General features: G+C 37.9%; 1 non-coding gene across 1 annotated transcript; it reads right to left on the reverse strand.

The window, feature by feature from the left end:
• Positions 1-22,498: 22,498 nt before the first annotated feature.
• LOC123786473 (U6 spliceosomal RNA) lies at positions 22,499-22,605 on the reverse strand. Its single transcript, XR_006777973.2, has one exon. It is a non-coding gene; the product is annotated as a U6 spliceosomal RNA (small nuclear RNA).
• Between the last annotated feature and the right edge of the window lie 204 nt (positions 22,606-22,809).

A 22,809-nucleotide genomic window follows, 5' to 3' on the forward strand; every position in this document is an offset into this window, starting at 1 on the left:
AATCTGGCCCCAGCTGTCCCTCAACATTATCTTTGACCCTGTTTGATAGCAATTCTTTACTTCTTTCACTTTGGCTTATCTATGGCCCTGAACACATCTTATTTCTATTTCTGTTAGGCATTCTTCTCACATCTCCTCCTTGGAAGTCACCTTTCTCCCCCCTCTTCATCTCTCTGAGCCTTACCCATCACCCAAGACCAACTATTCTGGCTTACAGGGACTTCTCCCTTTTCTGAACTTCTGTAGTGCTTAATTCTGTATCACTTGAAGATTATATTATGTGTGGCAAAGTAGAACAGTGAAAAGCACATAGACCTATAGTCAGAAAACTTGGTTTCAAGTCCTGGCTCTCCAAAACCCTCGCTGTATTCTCTACCTCTTCTCAGCCTATGTTTTTGCTATAATGAGAGCTGGTGATACAGGCTTTATTGGGCTGTTACGAGGACTAAATGGTATTATATATGTATATGTGCCTTGAAATTTTTGCTGAATAAAACGTATTTGAGTTATGGCTGTGTGTGTGTGTATGTGTGTGTTTCCACCCTACCTCAGATATAAATATATAAATGGAACAATGTTGAATGACTGTTTGTATTTCCTTTAGCACCTACTGCAGTGCTCAGCACATAGTAGGCACTAAATAAACTCTAAATAAGTGTTTGAAACCAAACTGGTTTCCATAAAAGAACACTACACTACATCGGCACTGTATTTGCTTTCTTCATCTTTGTGTGTGCATAGAGGCGCCCGAGTTACGGTATTAGTCACTGCAGAAATTACTGGTGAAAAACAATTTGAACTGGTAATATCCGTCTTTGCTATATCAAGCCCTGGGTTTATAAAAACAGTTTGGAGCTCATGAGCTGTCATAGCAATAACACTCACTTGTTACATTTTACAGAGAGCAATTGCTGGTAAGTGTTCTTGCAATGAAGTACTCAAATAACTGGTATGACTAGGAATGTCAGTCACAGATCAGTCAAGTGGGAAATCTCAGGAAATCAATTTCACCAGCAGTTGTGGAATTCCTAAATTTTTTTTTCTTTCAAAATATAAGTCATGTGCAGGGAAGTCCAAACACACTGTATTGACAGAGCAGTTCGGGGGCAGGGTGGAAAGGGACAGAGCTAAAAGGAGTCGGTTCTGTGGTATAGTGCAAAGAAAGCACACTTTGGAGCCAGTCATACCAGGGGCAAATCCCAGCTCCACCATTTATTAGCATCTGAGCATTAGGCCGTCTTGAAGTTTCAAGATTTTTCTATATGAAATGGCAAGAGAGCAATTGCCATGAAAATTAAAAGTAAGATTCTAAAGGACCTAGTCCAGGGCTCTGTGTGGAACTTGAGTGATGAGCACCGTGTGTGGTAACTCAGTAAGACAGTGTTACATCTAAACACTTGCCTGCAAACCTGTTCCACGGAGTCGCCAACATTCGGGTCCAGCAAGTCAGTCACCTCAACACGTACTCACAGCCCACAGCGCGCAAGTGTCTCATCCAGGATCACAGACTCAGTTAATCGTTCACTTGGGCCTGGGGCCTGCTGCGTTCAAGACAAATTCCATGACAGCCATATTTACCAACATGGCCCCCATGAACAACTCACTGGAAATATCATTTGGCACCCGCGGAATAAATAGTACTCTACCTGACACCATCTAATGAATTCAGTTATGGTTAGTAAAGGTCTCTGCTTTAAAGGAAATAATGATCCCTTTGTTGTTCTCACTGGGATCTTACAGTAAAGGCTGTACCTGAATTTGATGAGATCTGACATCATATCTCCTGAAGTCCTTAACCCCTATGAGATTCCTGTAATATGGCTGGGAAGGTTAACTGAGATTAGATCTAAGAAGTGCTTAGCATAGTGTCAAGCACAGAGTGATTGACAGCACCACCAACAACAGTACTATTATAACAAGTAGTTCTTATGAGGACAGCTCCAAGAACCTCCAGAAACATCAACCTTAGAAGCTGCTATAAAGGGTTATGCATTACTTTGAAATTAGATGGCTTTTCAAATGTTTAAGTGAAAGAAGGAAACAAATAGGAAACAGCTACTGTAAGTTAATTGTGTGACCTTTTACTGTGGGTGCTGCGTAGGGGAGCTGAGCTCCACCGCTGGCTGCACTGCTGTGTCATGTTGGGGGTGGGGGGGGCACCTAGGGAACATCACTTCATTTTACCGAGACTCAGTTTCTCTGTGTAAAATGAGGCTATTGGAATGGCAGTGTTCAGGTTGCTTTCAGCTCTACTACACTACGATTCTCAAACATGGAATCTGTTCTGGTGATAGTAGAAGCAAGCTTTGTGGGAGGAGAGAGCAAAAGCAAATAAGGAGATCTTAGAGTTGAGATTGAAAATGAAAATGCTTTAAGAGAGTAACCAAGCAATATATTGGCTTAGAGGCAGGCCTTTTTAAATGTCTGCCACTGACTGCATGACATATTTGCTTGAACAGAACTCCTAGAGTAAGTTGACAATAATTTGATTTTCTCTGTTGCCTGACACTCTAAATTCTTATTTCCTAGGTTACCATCATGCTCTGTCTAGCCAATGTCACTCAGGGAGTTTTGACTGTGCAGGTTTAATATGATGCCAGTTTTGTGCAATGCTATTTACTCCCTATCCCTTCAAATTAGATGTTCTACTATTCCTGAAAATAAAATATCAACAAAGCAACTAGACAAGTATTCAACTTAGTAACCTCTTAAAAATATTGCCCTTCTATTTCTGTGTGCTGAGGACATGAAGATTTTTTTCTTATTATGGAGCAATGTGTGTAAAGAGGCAGGGAGAAATGTGCTGGATGTAAAGGGTTGGAATCTTAAGCCGGAATGGAGGCAGGTTTCCTCAGGGGAGCCTCTAAAAAGAGAGAAATACAGTGTGTGAAGAAAGCAGAATCTTTCGTCTCAGAGCAGGTCAAAGAAAGCAGACACTGACGTTTGTATGGGAGAACAACAGTGAGGACACAGAAGAAGGTTCACTCCTCTCTCACTCTTTCTTCCACCACAAGGAATACCCTCCAAATTCTTCTCAAGATTCCCGTGTCTATTGCAAGTTCCACATGGGTCTTATTAAATGAAATGCAATCATGAGGAGGCCACATTTATTCCCCATTCCTCTGGTTTTGCTTCCCTCAAATCTCCAGGCCTCTCTTTTTTCTTTTTCAAATTTTTATTTAAATTCTAGTTAACATACAGTGCAATACTGGTTTCTGGAGTAGAATTCAGTGATTCACCACTTAGATATAACACCCAGTGCTCATCACAACAAGCACCCTCCTTAATACCCATCCCCATTCTAGCCCAGCCCCCACCTCCCTCCATCACCCCTCGGTTTGTTCTTTATTGCTAAGAGTCTCTTATGGTTTGTTTCTCTTTCTCCCCACCTCTACCATGTGTTCATCTGTTCTGTTTCTTAAATTCCACATGAGTGAAATCATATGGTATTTGTCTTTCTCTGACTTATTTCACTTAGTATAATACACTCTAGCTCTATCCATGTCATTGTAAATGGCAAAATTTCATTCTTTTTGATGGCTGAGTAATACTCCATCGGGTATATATACCACCTCTTCAGCCATTCATCAGTTGATGGACTTTAGGCTCTTTCCATAATTTGGCTATTGTTGATAATGCTGCTATAATGAGCAGGGTGCATGTACCCTTCAAATCTCTATTTTTGTATCCTTTGGGTAAATATTTAGTAGTGCAATTGCTGGGTCATAGGGTAGCTCTATTTTTAAGTTTTTGCGGGAACTCCATACTGTTTTCCAGAGTGGCTGCACCAGTTTGCATTCCCAACAACAGTGCAAGAGGTTTTCCCTTTGTCCGCATTCTTGCCAACACCTGTTGTTTCTTATGTTCTTAATTTTAGCCATTCGGACAGGTGCGAGGTGGTATCTCATGGTGGTTTTGATTTGTATTTCCCTGAGATGAGTGATGTTGAAAGCTCCATGCCTCTTGCTCTGCATTTTACTCAAAGGCAGGAAGAGCAAGTGATCCGTTTGTGAAGCTGAGAGAGGAACTTTGCATGCCTAACTCAGCTTCTCGTACCTCCTGTCCTCTGGGGAACAGTCTTCCTGCAGAGGAAGGACGTCTGCTTCTGTTGAAAGGCCCCTGCTCCGAGGGAAGGCTGTCCCACACTGTGCTTCAGCATGTGGGCAGTTAGATGCCACCTTCCCCACGAGTAGATGTGCAATCAATGAGAGTCCTTTGTGATCTCGCATCATCCCTATTCTTTTGCCTTACTTCAAGTTTTGTTCAGAATGCAGATGGGAGGAGGACATTATTGCTATTTCTCCCCCATCATAAAATTACATGACTGTATGGGCTAGGGGGAAATCTGCTATAACTTCCTCTGCTATTTCTTAGTGTGAGAGTCAAATCATTTCTGTTGTTTCCTTCGCCTTCCAGAACCTCTTTTTCCTCGATGCCTTGTGCTTATGAATCCATGGAATCGATTATCAAGTGAGCCATCTGTATGACCCATTGATTAATAAAACAGAACAGTCTAGACCAAAAAAAGATTAGCTTCATATTTAATGTGTTTCTGCCATCAGTTTAACTAGAATATTAACTTCTTGGAATTGAACGCTGCTCTGGTGGAAATGTGGGCTAGAAATAACTGTGTCTATCTAAGTGGGCTGTCTAAATCATGGAATTAAACTAGAAGGAAACAATATAGCCTGAATCCTCTCTTTTGCATCTGAAGTACAGTGACAGGCATAGTATAGGGTTAAAAGTAGCATGGTTTATCATCTTGGTTTTGTCACCGATCTGCCATCTGTCAGATATGCCATCTGTCACTGATCCGTGATAAACCCTTCTAAACCCTGGATTTTTTTTTTCCTATAAAATAGGGACAATAAAAACTACCTTGCAAAATTCTATGAAGATTAAGTTAAATAATTCATGGGAACGATATTTATATTCTATAAAATATATATGTATATGTGAATTGCTCATACCATAGAAACTGAAAAAGAACATTATGTGTCCCAGGCCACAAAGCTCTTTAGTGCCCTGTCAAGACTAGACCCCTTCTTCTTGTTTTCCAGCTTCTTCTAGAGTTTCTCAAAGTGAGATTCAGGGACTGTTTTTAAATAAACACATATTTTTGAGTCCCACTCTAGCTGTGAATCAGAATATCTATAAGCAAATCCTTGAATTTGTATTTTAGCAATGAAGACAAAGTTTGGGAGCCACTCTATCTGGTCCACATTTTTTTAATATGTATACAATGCTCCATTCTCATCAATTATAGATGTGACCCCCACCCCCGCCTTTACTTGAAAGCATCTTAAAAGAATCAGTTCAGTCAAAATATTTACATTTTACCATATTTGAAACTACTTGGGTCACCCTCAGTTAAAAGAACATCTCTTCACAGTTTAAAAAACAGCTTCAAAGTCTGATAGCTGAACGTCTCCATCTCCAATTTTCCACTTTCAAAATGATTAATTCTAATATTTATTCTATCTTTCTTAAAGGTCAGTTTGAAACTCTCAACCCTTGGGCGGTGAAGGCCTGGATAAAAATCATTAAACCATAGTGTGACCTATAATAAGTTTAACAGGTGAAACCCAATTATGACAAACTATGAAACTGCCAAACGGCTATATTCTAATACAATTGGGGTATAGAGGACACTGTGCCAGAAATGAGGTCCAGTTTTGTGGAACTTGGAGAGCAAAACGGTTGACTTCCAGCCTCTCTTAAGTGAATCACCAGTGAAAAGAAGTGCTTTGACTACAATATGGATACAAAGGCTGCATCACGTGGGCTGTGCTCTGCAGTTTCCAGGTCTTTCTGCAGCGTGGTCTTCCTGCAGGTACTGAGTGTGCCTGGATTTGGACTGTGAGTGAGCTGGAGAGCCCTTCGAGTGTGAGCAGTGGAATAGGATGACGTGGCTCCATTTTCATGGAATTCCTGGCTATGATGCTGGGACTGAGGTAGAAACAGCGAGGCCAGTTAGAAAGCTATTGCCATGATCTAGCGAAAGATGGTGGGTAGCAGCAGGGGAGGAGATGAGAGGCCGTCAGCCTCTGGGTGTGTTTGAAAGGTGGAGCTGACAAGATTGAACCTTCAAAGTCCATTTAACCAAGCACTGTCCATATGAAAATGACTCTGCTCTACAAAACACTTTCTAATGACTTATTTTTCAAGGAAATAATCTTAGCCTTAAAGAAAAATGGGCACTAGAACAAAACGAACAAAATATTTATTTATTTTATTATACTTATCATACTAACATAGTATAATATATATGTCATATACAACATAACATAATAAAACCACATATATAAATACAAAAAATAAATGTGTTCACATAATGCAACAAAATATATAGCCTACATATGTTCTTAGTGCAAGCGTTTTGTAAGCTAGGTAGGTATACTCTCAAATTTACTTAACTAAATTCGGTTTTGTTTTGTTTTGTTTTGTTTTGTTTTGTTTTGTTTTGTTGAAAACACGGTATTCTGAAAAGCTCCACAATATAGCTGTTAACAATAGCTATACTGTTGTTGCCACATTCCCTTTTTTCATCAATGAATGTTCTTTTAATATACAGTTTGAATTTTTCTCCCTTAATCCAGCTGTTTGCTCACAGTATAGCAGAGTTTCCTCCCTTTCTATTTTTCTTCTGTAGGCTCAGCTTATTATCTTGCCCTTCCATTGTCCTCTAAGTTCTTAGTTTTTGAAACTGATCTTCCACTCACACACATTTCCCCCGGGAAACTTCTGTTCCACCTTTCACATTGCTGACTAGTTTTCTTCATCTTCTCTCTTTGTTTCCTTGAGCTCGCCTCCTATTGGTGGACCAATCAGGGAGGACTATTTCCCTTCACCCAGGAGGCTTATAAAACCATCTCTGCAAACTAACTAGAGGTTCCGTGATTGAAGTCAAGATATCAGTTGAAGCTATAAATAAAATGTAGCACTGGAAGCTGAAGCAGTGTTTTTTTTTTTCTTTAAGTTATCCAGCAGGACACCACCATTTCATCTCTTCTACACATCTTTTTATTACATTGCATTTTAATGTTCAATATGACACCCCAAATGAAGTACTGAAACCCCCTGTGGACACTTTATTGTGTATTCCATCTCTTTTCTGCTAGGAATCAGGATATTAGTTTATAAAATGATTTTCTCAAATGAAATTAGGGAGTAAAGCAGTGTGATTCAGGCATTCACAATTGCATATCAGCCTCCTATTGTGGAAGGATTAAATGCGATTTCAAACAATAGAAGGCAATCCTAGGAAAAAATTATACAGGTGACTGTGTTGATTCTGATGTCACAAGTGGGCTTTGGGTTAATATCCTCCAGCAAAGATCTTCCGATACGAGTTTTATTAGAGTCATGATTATTCTAGGATGGTCAACTGCCATCACTTGGCTCTCCCGATTCTGCTTTACCGTTGAGACTCCTCCACGTATATTTTCATGTCAGATCTCTTTTCTTGTTTTAGTGGAATAAATCTGCTTTGATGATTATCAGTAGATTATAGTATGCTTGGTTATTACCATTTTGCATTAATCGTACAAGTGTTGAATTCAGTCAGTGTTGTTTCATAATTACACTTGTCATAAAAGCACAGCCTAATTACTATCCTCACAGATTTTTAAAAAGCACAGAGAATTAATCAATCTGTATGTAAGTAACTCTTCTCTAGTGTGGTCTATGACTGCATCATCTTCATTCATAAAAATGTATAGATTATACCTATCATGTTTTCAAACACCTGGACAGAAAATAAAATTTCTATTAAATGTCTAGGTGGAAAAAATTTGCTCAGATTTTCCAAAGTATGTTTCTACTTCCATCCTATCTACCATCATATTTGGTGACCTTTAGAAGAGGTCAAAGTTCCTCTCTCTATCTTCCATTCATCTGCTCCTCTCAAATATAAATCACAATTTATAATAATTATTACCCTAGAGACATAGTTACTAGGAAGTAAGTAGTGTTATCACTCCCATTTTATAGATGAGATCACTTGACCCATGGCACAACACTAATAAGTATCAGAGTTGTAAACTGAACCCAGAAAAATCTGACTTGCTGCTTTGAACCCTATGTGACATTAGTACCAACCCACCATCCCATCGATGCCAAGAAAGAAGGTATGGCTCCCTTTTGAGAAGCAGTGATTTAGCTATGTTTTTAGAGTGCAATTTTGGGAAAAGATAAATATTATCAAGCACATGGGTGTGCACACATCTTTCTATTCAGAGTGGGTATTTTTGGTCCAGGTCAGAATTCCTGCACCCATATACCATGGTACTAACAGCATCCCAATACAACAATGACACTAACAGTACTAGCAATGACAAAATAAACGTGAAAATTAAGGCAGTTATGTAGAAAGCATAGCCTATACCCATCTCCCAAAAAGGGCAAAGTAAAACTATTCAAATTACCAAGTCAAAATGAATTGGTACCTAAATTCCACAAAAAGTTCTCAACTTCATTATACTTATATTGAGCTCTGTGGACACAGAGCCACAATTGATATCTTTAAGATCTGGAGCCAAAACACTGCAGAAAGAAAAATCATTCTTTTGTCCAACAAATATTAGATGAAACTCACTAGGGTATGTTAGAAACTATTACAGATCCTGAAGGACTGAACTAGAATATACCTGGTTAAAAAACAAAAGTTGTAGTCCCAACCCCAGGAAGTACCAACAGACCAAATCCTTAACATGATATTTTTATAATTTAAATTTGTATCAGGAATTTTGTATTAATACATATGCAACAAACAGTGACAATAGGGCCCCTTCTTAGATCACAGATAATTTGTATTAGTCCCTCATGCCCACCCCAAGAGCTTTGAGACCATGGACACATAATTACCAACAACACAATGTCTGCTGTCAAGTTCAGCATCTGGAGGGGACTAGCTCCCAGGCTGGCAGAAACTCCATGTGACCTCTCTATGTTGATGCACACCTCCTTACTCAACTGCCTTCCACGCGTCCTCTGACTGACCCAGTTTTGACTGCCCCTTCCTAATTCTTGTAGGTCATCTCTGTTCCTATTCTCATCCAGCCCAGCTTGATCTATGACTGCTCCCAGGTTGTGGGCATGGACTCGCCCAGCACCTGTGCTCCTGTGAACCTCATCTGACCCACTGTGGGTTCCCAGGCTCTGCTCCTGGGCACGCTTCCTGCTGGGCAGGCACCTGGCTCACCATTTGCTTGGCTTCTCTTGCAGCCTGGCTGTTCTCCTCATACCCACTTCACCTCCCTTTCCCACCTCCCTGGGCTGTAAGAGCAAGCACATAAATCAGTCACTATTTACTTGTTGACATCCAAGAACATTTCACACAAAAACATTCCATTTTCTAAGCCAGGAAACAAAATGAAATCAAAGACATGTTTACGGGGTAATACCTTCTTACAATCTTTATTACCTGAAGTTTAGAGATTTCATAAGAGTTAGGTTTGTTCTTTTATCTTTATCTGAGGTATTAAGACAAAGTTTTAGCAGAACTAACTGAATAACATGCTATTCAGATCACCACAGGCAATGGAAAAGGACACAGTGTAAAACCCAGTTTGTAAGTCTCCAAACAGTCAATTAGCATACCAATATGAGCAATGAGTAGACCTTACAGCCTTTCCCAAGCAAACACGGTAATTAAAAACAAATTACTGTGTAGCCTGGATGTGGTGCTTTACAATGTACCCCACCTGCCAACCAGCAGCTAAATTCATTCCAAGACTGTCTGGCCAATTAGCTGCTTCCCATTGGGTGACTCAGGCTTCCTGTGTGAGCATCATTTGCAAGAATCCACATCAGATTGGGCCCTTTGTTCTCAGAAGGCAGATTTTCCAGAAGACTCAAGAGCGGGTCTCTATCTGGATACATTCTGCCTCAGCCAGAGAAGATATTCTTTGTACTTTACTTCACAAGAGGCTGGAGATATTCCAATTTCAACACCAGAATAGAATCCCCAGGTTCTAACAAGAAAAGAATACTTTCACACATTTTTCCTACAGGTAATTGTAATTAGTAAAAGAAAAATCAAACATTGGATTTTGACAACTTCATCAAAGGCCCTTGGCAAAAAAAATTCAAGTAAAATGTCTAATTTTTTCATTAGATAAAAATAAATCCAAGAAATCAGGTCAAGTGAAATTTGCTGGCTTATTTTATAATCGATTTTGCACATGTGTGTAGAAATAGAGATGCCTAGAATTAAAAGAAAAAAGACCCAGTGTTTAAACCTTAGAGCTGGAGAAACGGAGACCCAAGGTTATATAAAGGGGTTATATAAAGCCCAGCAATCTTTCCACCACATATACTCTGAGTGAATTTATATTTATATATATATATTCGTAATATGTATATATTTCATGTGCATAAACACAGATCTCTAAGTAGTTCTTCATATGCATTTTTATGTGTGATCTTCACCTTCTGTATTTAGGGGGGTCCAACAGCAAAGGACTTTGCTGATGGATTCACTCTTACTTTATGTCACAGGAGAAATGAGACTCCAACTATGTAAATGTAGAATTTTTTTTTCTTTTTGTAACTTTGGAACATGTAATCATCCATTCAATGAACGCTCATTTAACACTACCATATGCCAGGCATATAGATAGTGAATCTTATGGGAGGAATCATAAATAGGCTTCAATTCTTGAAATAAAACCTATGATAAGCAGCTCATTTCTAGTGCTCTGTTGAGAAAGATTCTAAGGGGCTATTCTAAGGAACTCAGAATAAAAGAGTGAATATGTATAACTTTCACTGACCATAATGAGTATAAGGATGGTAGCAAATGTTTTATTTAAATGATATTCCTATTGTAGGATTTTTCTTTCAGATCCTATATTCCCTACAGATTCTATCTCCTCTGTTTCTGTTTAAATGTTTTTCTGAAGTTGTACAAAAAGAATAGTTGCTTGTGGATAATAGCTTCTCTCCTTCTATCATGAAGAGAAAAAAAAAAGGGAGAATCCATAGAGTTAGGGTTGGAGCGATAGAAATTCAGGGCAATTAAAAACAACCAGTCTGTCACTAGGGAGCTTTTTCCTAAACCAGATCTTTGTAGCGGTAGTGACAGACCATGTTAAAAATGACTGCTTTGCTTGAGTTACTGGGACAAAATACAAGGAGTATTTTGGAAAGGTTCTTTATTATAAAACTTTGTTTTTCTTTTATGACTTATAATAGTGATTTACTGAGAAAATTCACTCTTTCCTCATTGATAAATACAGTCCAATCTTCAAGTTTATAACACCTTCTGAGTAACTTTATCAAATCAATGAGTCTTTTTTCATCAAAATGAAATCACAGATATACATTAAGTATGTGTTTAAGCTGGAAAGGAAAGAAAATCGAAATGGTTCTATTATTTCCCTGTTGAAAAGGCTTTTTGTAATCAGTACAAGTCTTTCAATGGTGGTTTCTTTAATCATTTGGTTGGTATAAAACCATAAGTGACATGCCCTCAAAATCATGAAGAGAAGCCAAGAAGTCAATATTAAGTTCACTGTAAGAATATGATGAATTTGCACTATTGTCTGGTCTCATTATATTCTTTGTCACAAAAATGAGTTATCACAGAATTATAATGTCTAGTATGTTCTTCTTTATAATACATTCTTATTCACATGACAAGAATTACGACAAGAGGAGAAAATGGACAAAATTAATCCAACTTCATGACAGAAAATACTGCATCAAATTAACTTGTGACAGGCTAGTATTTTTGTGAAGGCATTTATTGATGGCATCTGTCTTATCAGTCTACCTACATCAGTTCTTTATGTGCCTCATCAAAGATCTATCATGAGTAGAACCCAGGAAAAAACATCTTCTGAAAATAGTTTAGATGTGAAGGAAAGAAACATGGGTCATTTTGTACATGATCTTTGGAGGCAATCCCTAACTAAATCAATAACCTGGACTTTACAGCATTCCTCTTAAACAAACTCCATCCTGTTTTATCCCTTTTTTGAGAACTTCCTACCACTGGATTTGGCAGCAGAAATTTCATTTGCAGATTATATTTTAGGATAAAAAAAAGGGATAGAAACATCTCAAACAATAAAATAGTTGATACCTTAAGGTATATTTGCTTTCCACTTTGGATGTATATAGTAATCAATATAGAACATTCTTATAATAATAGAAATACTGCAAATCACTTAACCAAAACAAATTAGCCAAATATGAAAATGCAACGTAGTTACTCTGTGCAAGAGGGAAACGATGCTGAGGATGGATGACAATAGATGAATATAACTCATATTTGTTCCTATGTAAATAACCCTGACCAAGGTAGGCTGGAATAAATGATGTAGAGATTTTTAAAAGGAAAATGTTGTGGGCACCTGGGTGGCTCAGTCGGTTAAGCGTCTGCCTTGGGCTTAGGTCAGGATCCCAGGGTCCTGGGATCAAGTCCTGCAACGGGCTCCCTGCTCAGCAGGGAGCTTGCTTCTCCCTCTCCCTCTGCCGTTCCCCCTGCTTGTGCACGCTGTCTCTCTCTCTCGCTCTCTCTCTCTCTCAAATAAATACATAAAATCTTTAAAAATAAAAAAAAATAATAAAAGAAAAAGGTGCAATGAAGTGTGATGAAGAAGAGAGAGGGCATTAGCCTGGGCCAAATAGTTATCTTCAAAAAAATTAGATCGTGGGAAGCATTTACTCTGGGAATTTACCAAAATCCAGGGAATGGCCCACAGAGCTGTAAATTCAAAAACTTATGCATGCTCACTATACAAGAAAATTCTCTGAGATGTGTCAAACCAGAAGACCAGGGTTGTTTTGGTTCCTTTTGCTTAAAATGACCACTTTAATGAACCAATTCATTTTCAGTGACCCATAAAAGATTATTTTTTTTTGCATGTACCCAGAAAACAACATGGAAAAATGTTCTTGTTATTAAACAAAAACGAAAACAAAGATAAAATTATCACTACATTTCTGCATAGGGGAGGTAACAACTCTAAGGAAATATGACAACTTCCACCTCTTGCCTCCATTAACTCTCATTTGGCTGTGGATCTAAGTTAGATGACAAATGAGAAAAGACATACGTGGAGCTAATCAAATCCCCAGTGATTATTCAACTGCACACACAGCAGAACACAACAAGCTCCTCAAAGCAGGGTTCTCACTGACGCCTAAACTATCTTTGCTGGTCCTCCTTAGTCAGAAAAGATGATTTAGTATGGTATTGTACTTTCATGCCAGATTATATACCCATGTGATTTTCTTCCAAGGTGAATGCAAGTAGCATTTAGCTCAACTGCCATTTCTGTAGGAAGGTATGAAACAGGTATGACAAATTTATACAAGCAGGAAACACAAGACTTGAAAGTATTACAAGTTGCAGGTCAATCTTGGTTTTAAGAGTTATTCTAATGTCGTTAAAACACACAAATACGACATCTACTCTTCCAAGTAGATTTAACCAATGGGCATTTACCATCGTAATTACCTATTTCTTGTGGGAAACACACACTAATTACCTGACCTAAATTTAGAATGAAAGTTTGGGGGCTGGAATCATTATTCTGAAGGCTCTTGTCTGTGCTTAAATGAAAAACTGTAATGAACTAGTCAAACCAAATTGAATTCAAGTGCTTTGGGAATTGCTTAATATTTTTAACCAGTAGAACAATATATCTTCTAAAGAAACTGTCATATTCTTTGTAAACAATTAAATTTTGGAGACTGACTTATTATAGAGGTATATGCTCTGTTAAAATAATTTAAGATTACCTTTCACATTAAAACAAAAGAACAGCATGTTGTAAATATGTGATGCACTTGTCCAAATCATTGTCTTAGTGCATTATGAGAATTTTAGCAATATTTCACCACCAAAAATAATAAAGCAGGCCACAGTAATTATTTCAAATACAGCGAATGTAATAAAGCTCATTTCATCAATTCTACACTAAGAAAAATTAATTTCAAGTTAGAAAATTAGGTGGATTCAATTGAAAACACACACACACACAAAATCTCATAAGCCTACCATGATGAAATACTATGTGTCTAAGAGGAAAACAATGATCAAATTAAATCCTTGAATTTTAAATCTTTTATAATCATACAAATATTGACCTTCTCCATCATTCTTACCTCTGCATATCTGTGTTACTCATCAAGGAAATAATGTAGGATGCCACTAGTACTTACTATACTTCCAAACTTTTCTATTTTGATAATCCTTTACATATCTTGAAACATTCAGGGCTATTCTGCAATGATTTTTGAATAGAGTATTAAGTAAATCATTTTCATGATGCTCTTGTCTTTAAAATTATTCAGTCTCATATTTTTCACTGAGGATAGTGGGGCATACCCCATTCATTTTCAGGTAACACATGTTAGCTACTGACTGTTCCTCTCCCCACCCCACCCTCACTCCATACATCTCTTAAACTTGTCTTAAACCCAGTTCAATGGTTTGAGCTATGGGCATTTGGCTGCTTCCTTCCTTATGCATCTCTAGGCAACACTGCCTCTTTCACACATCTCCAGTTGTCCTGGGATGTTCTAGATAAAGAACCAAGATTCTTTACTAGTTTCCACATGAAATTCACTCTCCTTATGTTTTCTGGACTTGTTAGCTTGACTAGGGTTGAGGAAGGTCATGGTCTTTGCTATCTCCAGGTTGTACCCAGTCTGTTTCTCATCATCTCTGATCTTTCTCTCTCCCTCAGGAGCAATAAGCAGAAAGTTCCATCTTACCCAGCAGTGTAGCTCCATCCAAATCTCATCCCCTTCATTCTCAGGTCTTAGCTTCTATTCTGAGCAATAATCAAATCATGTTACCAAAAACTCTTATGTTCTCCCCTCTTAAGAGAAATTCTGGTGAGTCTTAATCTCATTACCTTTCTATCACCCATGTCTCCAGACACACAAATTATTTTTCTTCCATATTTATTGAACACACACTTCATTTAACACTTAGGGGTCTCACACAAAACTAATGAGGTTGGAGTGGAAGAGTCCTGATATCAATTTCCTGTTACACTTGGTGTGAAAGGTAAGAAAATAACAAAGCTCTCACACTCTTATTTTCTTCTTCTAGAAAATGTGAACAATACAATGTAGTTGCATGAAATCAGAAATCAGTTATGAGAAACTGAGAGTATGAAAGAGAAATAACAGTTCATGGAAAGCAGTAATTCTACCCACTATTTCACTCTTTGAAGTTATGTCCACAGGCTATGGTACACCTATGCTAAACCCATTGATGCATGTTGGTTAAACTTATGAAAAGAATCAGTAAATTTTTTTTAAAGGTCTCCTGGCCTTTGACAAGTGCAACATTGTTCAGGTGGCCCAGCAAGCTCATGCAATGATGTCTTAAACATTCCAAGAAAAACAATGAGGAATTAATAGTCACTGAGAAACACTGACTGAAGGAAAGTTGTAAGAATTGATAACAATCTTCTCTAGATAATGATGACAACCAGGGAGAGTCTAGTCTGCCTGATCAAATCTTTCTTTTTCATTTGTTGAAGTATCCCTAGCATAGAAACATTGAATGATTTGAGCAATGAATGCAATCTCTATTGAATTATATGCAAATTATATTACATTATTATATGCACTGTATATATTATTTGCATTATTGAAGAATTCATTGTAGAATTTGTTTAACTATAATAAGTCTATTTACATAACATCTTATTAATATACAAATTTCCAGGAGTACATCTGAAGACTCATAGAGCTAAAAAAATACTAAGGTCTTCTAGTCTCATTCCTTCATTTCCAGCTAAGAAAATTGTGATATGAAATAGTTGTATTGCACTGCCCTAAGTGTGAATAATAACCCTTGACTGCTGGACTAGAAGATTCGTGATGCTTTTTCAACTCTTCCATCAGTGATTCTCAACACTAGCTGTACATTAGGATCAACCAGGGAGCATTTGAAAAACAGCCATGTCCATGTGTCACCCTAGAGATTCTAATTGAATTGGTTTAGGGTGGGCTCTATCATCTACATTTGTTTTAAAACTCCCAAGTGATTCTAATATACAGCCAGAATGGAGAACCCATTGTCTCTTTTGCTGTGTAATGCTGAGCTATTTACCCTTAACTCAGTATAACTGGAGGCAGGAGGCAGGAGGCAGGGAGCAAGGAATATACATCGTGATGAGTTTGCATCACTGCCCCCTGGAGAGCATACTCAGAGTCTGACCCCTAATTCATTAGTTCTTAGAGCATGCTTTTACTGAGCTCCATCAAAATGTGCAATCTTGAAACTAACGTAACACTGTATGTTAACTATATTGAAATTAAAATTTTTAAAAAATGCACGATCACTAAAATCAAATACTCAATTTCTTCTCTTAATTCAGAGAACAATATTAAGCTAATGAAATAGCATGTCCTCAGTTTAAACATTTTCCCCAATAATTATTTCTAAATCTTTGACAGATGTTAGAGATTATCTATGCTAAAATCTAGCACAAGATGGTATCTGATTAAGCACAAATTTTCATATTTATTTCCCTTAAATTTAGGATGGCAAATATTTATTATTTTGTCTATTGTCCAATAAGCATCATGAATATCAGATGTATTGCCATCTACACAAAATGAGAGCAACTACCCTAATTTCTTATTCTGTACTCCTACTTGACTTCAGTTTCCAAATCCAGAAATTTTGTACTCCTTTTGACTAAAACAATCTTGAAAAGAGTAAATAAGAAAATAAATATTTATTGGATTGAATTTATTCTTCTTTTAGAGTTTTCCAGTAATCTGTTGTGAAGGTATTTTTTTTTTCTATTCATAATTTTCTCAGCTTTCCCTCACTCACTAAAAATTCTAGTTTAAGATTCAAAAAATCAGTTTGAGTCACTAGATAAAAAGAAAAGCATGCAAAATTTCTGGAGTTAAGAGTGAAAAATAGCTTTTTGGTGAACAAAAAGCAGAAATTCAGTATAGAACATGAAGAGAGAAAGAGTATGTGAGTGCTAAGAAATGAGGCAAAAAGGCAACCATCTAGCCATCAGCCTATTGCCAAGATTGAATGACTTCCTGTATCCTTTGAGGCTTCACTCTTATCTGATTAGATATTCCAGTGCTAAATAGTGCCCAGGTCATCTTCATGACCACTGAATATGGCTATAAATTTCCTGATCTACACCAGCTGCCAGATTACAATTTCTAATATACTGTTTGGTACTTCTTGTTCAAAAAATTATACCAACCTTCTGTAGCTAGATGAGGTTTAAAGTTCTACAATCTAGTCCCAATTTACTTTCCATCCCTTCATTTTCACTGGTGAGGAAAATGAGGCCAGGGTCACAGAGTAGTAAGTAGCAGTAAGTAAATGCTTTGTCCAGGATTTTAACTTAAACTGTGTCCCTCTCACACTTCTAGAGAGCATTTTTAAAGGGTCAGTCTTGTGGTAATGGTGGCATTTGAGCTGTACTTGGAAGTCAGTAGGGTTGGGAAGAAGGGAGAGAAAAAAAATGAGCTATGAGCTAAGAAGGGCTTTTTTTTTTTTTTTTTTTTGTCTACCTAGCATGGTATTCTGGAAAGTGTGTCTCTGCGCCTTAGTGTGAAGACAGCATATTATCAGACATGACCCTGCCTTCTTGGCTATACCTGAATGATCTAGGGATAGAATGACCCAAGTTGGACAAACCAGAACTTTTCCCATGATATTTGGATTTGTGACCTAGAGAGCCAAGTTGGGTGGTTGTTGGCCATATTTCCCACAATGGAAAATACATCTAGGTAGTAATTAAGAATGACATCAATAAAGAAAAGCAAAGATGAGAGGCAGAGAGATTTCTAAAGATAGTTAAGTCCAGGGACTCATTTGTTAATGTGGCCTACCTGCTTTGTGATGCTTCTTCCCACAACATCATTGTTCTATAAAATAGTCCAGTATATTTTGAATAAATCTCATCTTTTGCTGAAGCTGAGTCCATTTGAGATCTTGCCACTTGAAATCCAAATAATCCTAACTCATGCATACACTCTCGGGGATGAGATGTTGCAAGTGACAGACCTGACTGAGTCTGGGGAGAAGAGTGAGGATTCCAAGATCCTGAGCTGAGCAGATGGCAGTCCTTGCTCTGTAACAGTGAAGCAGTTGGTTAAACTATCACTGATTGTCTTTTGAGTGCAGACAACACACTCACAAAATCTAGAGCAATTGAGGACAAGAGATCAAAATTTAAGGAAACTGAAACTGTTGGTTAACTCTTAGAAACATAAGTATGGTATTAAGGGGAGAAAAAAAATGCTGCAAGCTGGTCCACTTGCTTAAAAGCAGTAGAGAACAAATGAAGGAATACAAATTTGTTATGGGAAATGCTTTCTATCTAGTGATTTGAGATCAATGAAAATCAGATAATCAAATGTTGTTGCGAATAAGAGAATAAAACACATGACCATATCCTACAGGTGGAAGCCAATTAGGAAACTGTAAATACTGGAAATGGGAGTGGAAAGAGATGAGAAGCTCCAGGGACTCTATGAAGCCTGATCCTCCTTGTGTCTCCAGGTACATCAAACTTTCTAACTCCTACTTATCAAAGAAAATGATGCTTCTAATTGGAAAGCAGTTTTCGAGCAGTAGTAAACTTTCTAGTGCACTTTAAACCTGTACAGCCTCCCCCCTTCATGTTTTATTAGGTTGTTAGCTGCAGAGAAAGAACTCCCAGGCATAGTGTTTAAGAAGCAGAAGCCCAGGGGCGCCTGGGTGGCTCAGTCGTTAAGCATCTGCCTTCGGCTCAGGACGTGATCCCAGAGTCCTGGGACTGAGCCCCACATCACGCTCCTATACTGGGAGACTGCTTCTTCCTCTTCCACTCCCCCTACCTGTGTTCCCTCTCTTGCTGGCTGTCTCTCTCTCTCTCTGTCAAATAAATAAATAAATAAAATCTTAAAAAAAAAAAAAAAAAAAAGAAGCAACAGCAGAAGCCCAAGGACCCAAAAACAAAGAGCATGGGCTTGCCTTTTAAAGGTGGATGGGATTTCCGCAGACAGAGAAAGGAGCAAAGAGAAAGACAATCGAGTCAAAGGGCAGGATGGAAAACTCCACGTTTTGTATAAGGAAGAGGTGATAGTCTAGTGAGACAGAACATGGGGCACATGTGTAGAAGAGCATAGGAAATTAAAGCTGTCCACAACATCTGGGGCCATATAGTACTTTCCAGAGGCCACTCAGGAGCCTCTTTCATTATTTCTGGCTTCTTAGCTCCCCTTTTTATAAGCCAAGTTAACGACATGCTGACTGCCAGATAAGTAGTGTCTCTGTAACTCCTGTTCGTTCTGCAGTAGCATACCACTGGGCCTCCTTCGCAAGATGACCCAAATTCTTAACAGTAAAGCATATTCCCTACAAAAGAGTTTGAATTTTTCTTAACTATCATATATATAAACATAAAAATATAATTAGCTTTACCTCTCCTTGCACTACTCACTTCTCCCAGTACCAACAAACACAAACATACAAAAATGAGTGTATTCAGGTTACTTTTAATGCAATAAGACATGGCATCTTACCTAGAAAAATATTTTTAAATGAGTATCATTGAACTTGCTCAAGAAATAAGTGTCAACTTGTTTATATGTACTGAATATATATATATATATATATATATATATACTATTTCAACATGGTAGCCAATAGTTGTATATGACTCCTTAAATTTGAATAAAAAATTAATTTCACAGACATACTGACCACATTTCAAGTGCCCAACTGCAAAATGTGGTTAGTGGCTACTGCATCGGACAGCACAGTACAGAATATTCCCATCACCAAAAATGTGCTACTGAACAGCACTGGTTTACATACCAATGATTTAGAATGATCTAGCAACAGTAAGGCTCAGTAAAGTGGATTTAAATCTTGTGCAACAAGCAGTTAGGCTCTCCCAGGTTATGAGGGGTATAGGGAAAAAGATTTTTAAAGGGTAAGAATTAGGCTTTCGGGAAAAATTATAAAAGAACAGTAAGATCGACACTAAAAGTAACTAAACAAGGTCAAGACAAGCTTGATGCTGGTTTGATAATATTTCAGTGGTATTTTTAACCTCCCTATGGGTCTTCTCCCAGCTAGAGTCTTTTCAGATTCGGCTATTTTTTTGAAACCTCCTTCAGAATCCCTTTCTTATGTTTCTTAGTCACTGAAAAGGAATAAAAGCATCAGGATAGAGTTGTCCAATAATCACAAGATTTGAACGGAAAGTCAGATCCAACAACAATCATTTCCTTTTTTCAATGTCTAAACAAAACAAAACCCAACACAATAACAAAAGCCCTCAAGCATCCTTGGGTGTGGCGGCAGAGGGGAGGGGTTGAGGTACCCCCCACCCCTGCAACCAGGAGTTTAGAACAAGTGCACATTTAAGGCGCCCCCATGTACAAACTGTGCACTTCATCTCTGCCTTTAGAATAGTCGTTCCTCTGTGAACAGGAAATTTCCTTGGATTTTCTGTGAGATTTTGAGCATACATCAGAGATAGAAACCGAAAACACTCGAGCAGACAATATTTGATTCTCCTCTTTACTTCCTCCCTGACTGCCGTGTCACTCATACGTCTCTACCCGACGTTACTGAGACCCGGACATTACACTGAGCCAAGGTTTTCCTTTGGAACATATTTAGAGATTTGAAGTCAAAGGCAAAATAAAACGACTTCCTAGAGGAATCATGTCTACATACACAGCCACACCACTGCTCTCCCCAGAAACCAGGCCTTTAGTCTTGCTTAACCGCAACTTCTTCATGTGACAGTGCAACCAAGAGATTGCAACATCGCCATGTACTTGATTAAAGATGCAGCCCCTTTATAGCACATTTCCAGTAAGATAAAATATTCAGTAGCATGATTTCTAGACAATAAATTTTCCACAGTATGACTTATAGCTGGCTCATCAGCCACAAAAGCTGAATAATAATCAAAGTTAACCTCCATATTTCTAAAAGGAAGACACTGGTGTTTCCGATCTTAATTCTTGCCTGACATTGGTTAAAGAGGTGCTAATACCCCACATTTTACAGCGCCATCAATATTGCAAATAAATGCACAACACAATGAAAATATTCATGCGTGGTACTATCCAGAAAGATATAGTTAGGAAAAATATGGTAAAGTAGAAGTAACCTTGACAAATTAGGCTTCATTGAAATACTTCCCGGGCCTTGCCCAGAAACATAAATAATTCACAGAGCCCAGCACCAAATACAAATGAAGAGCATTTGTTATTATTCCATCCGTCTTTTATTTTTTTGTTTTTTTGGCCACAGCATTATTCTTTCATAATGAAACTCATTGTGAACCACTTTCTGTGCTCTCTTGTACCATAACCTACAAATTATGAAATGTCTGATTCATCTTTATGTAACTATGCTCAAGGACGGGGTGTTTGTGTGTTTGTGTTTGTAAGCAGCCCATAGGACCCTTGCAACACAAATCATCATCAGATCATGTATGATAAATTAATGTTTGGAAAGTTAATGTCACCTGGGAACTCAATACGACTGACCAGTCCATTAGTAAACCATGTGGCTACACGACAAATGTCCTTTACCTGAGAGTAGAAATTATTCAATCAGTGAAAATTTAAATTCCATTTTCAAAGTTAAAGAGACACAGTTTATTCTTTATGAAAGTAAGTGAGAAAATTATGGATAGAACAGGAATCAATGAACTTGGACCTTGTCCTAAAACCCTCTCATTAAAAACCAGAATGCTTTATTCAGCTGAGTCAACTTTAAAAAACAAGGAAATGAATCGTCTGACCTGGTTGACTTCTGAAAAGGCAGTTGATCTGTTCTGTTTTAAATAGTAGCTGATGTTTCAATCTCTTTAATTTGTAACTATTAATGTTGGTATAACTGAATTTTTCTTATCCTTTAATCTGATATGTATATATATATATATACATATATATATAAACATATATATATATAAAACTTTATGAGAAAGTTTTCTTTCTCTTTCATCTTCAGTGAAATGAGAAAAAAAGCATAGATTATAAAGAATGGAGGGATGATGGGATGAAAGAAGGATAATATGTGAAAATAGAAGGGAAGAGGACTGGAGACACATTTGGAAGGTCATGTGATATATGAACTCATCCGCACAACAATCTATGAGGGAAACAAAAGAGCGATAATTATCCTTTCCAGACTCTGCATGAGACACTGGAATGGAGTAAAACTTACACCGGAGTTTGAGCCCCAACTTTGCCTGTTATCAGCACAGTGTCCTTGTCAGGTTATGGAACCTCACAGAGCATCATTTCTCCCAATTGTTAAACAGATAAAATAATCTTGTAAGGATGCCTTGAGGATTAAATGAAGCAACCGCTGTAGAGTGTCTGGCACCTGGTAGAAATTTCATAAATGTCAGTTTCCATCCCTCCTTAATTAAAGACACTTAACTTGTCCTATGGTGCTGTGTGAAAATTTCTCTCGGCTCTATTGTTAGGAATGGAACCACGAAGTTATAACGTGTGTGTGTGTGTGTGTGTGTGTGTGTGTGTGTGTGTGTGTTTGCATGTCATCCTTGCGCAGGGGCCACGCTAATCTTCTCTGCATCATTCCAGTTTTGGAATATGTGCTGCCAAAGCGAGCACTGCACAAGTGCATCCTTAGTGCTTAATCCGATTAAGTTCTGCCAGTTTACTCTGTGCTGCTTTGAGCCAGACTCCACACCCAAAGAAGTGCACAAGCGTCCCTAGTCCCCACATCCTGCTGAATGCTGTACTTAACTTACCTCATTTAATCTGCATGACAACTCTAATTAAAAACAGAGTACTCTTCTCTCCAACTTGCAAGTG

Source organism: Ursus americanus, chromosome 4, assembly GCF_024610735.1.
Source record: "Ursus americanus isolate L20-20 chromosome 4, mUrsAme1.1.p, whole genome shotgun sequence".
Taxonomy (NCBI): Eukaryota; Metazoa; Chordata; class Mammalia; order Carnivora; family Ursidae; genus Ursus; species Ursus americanus.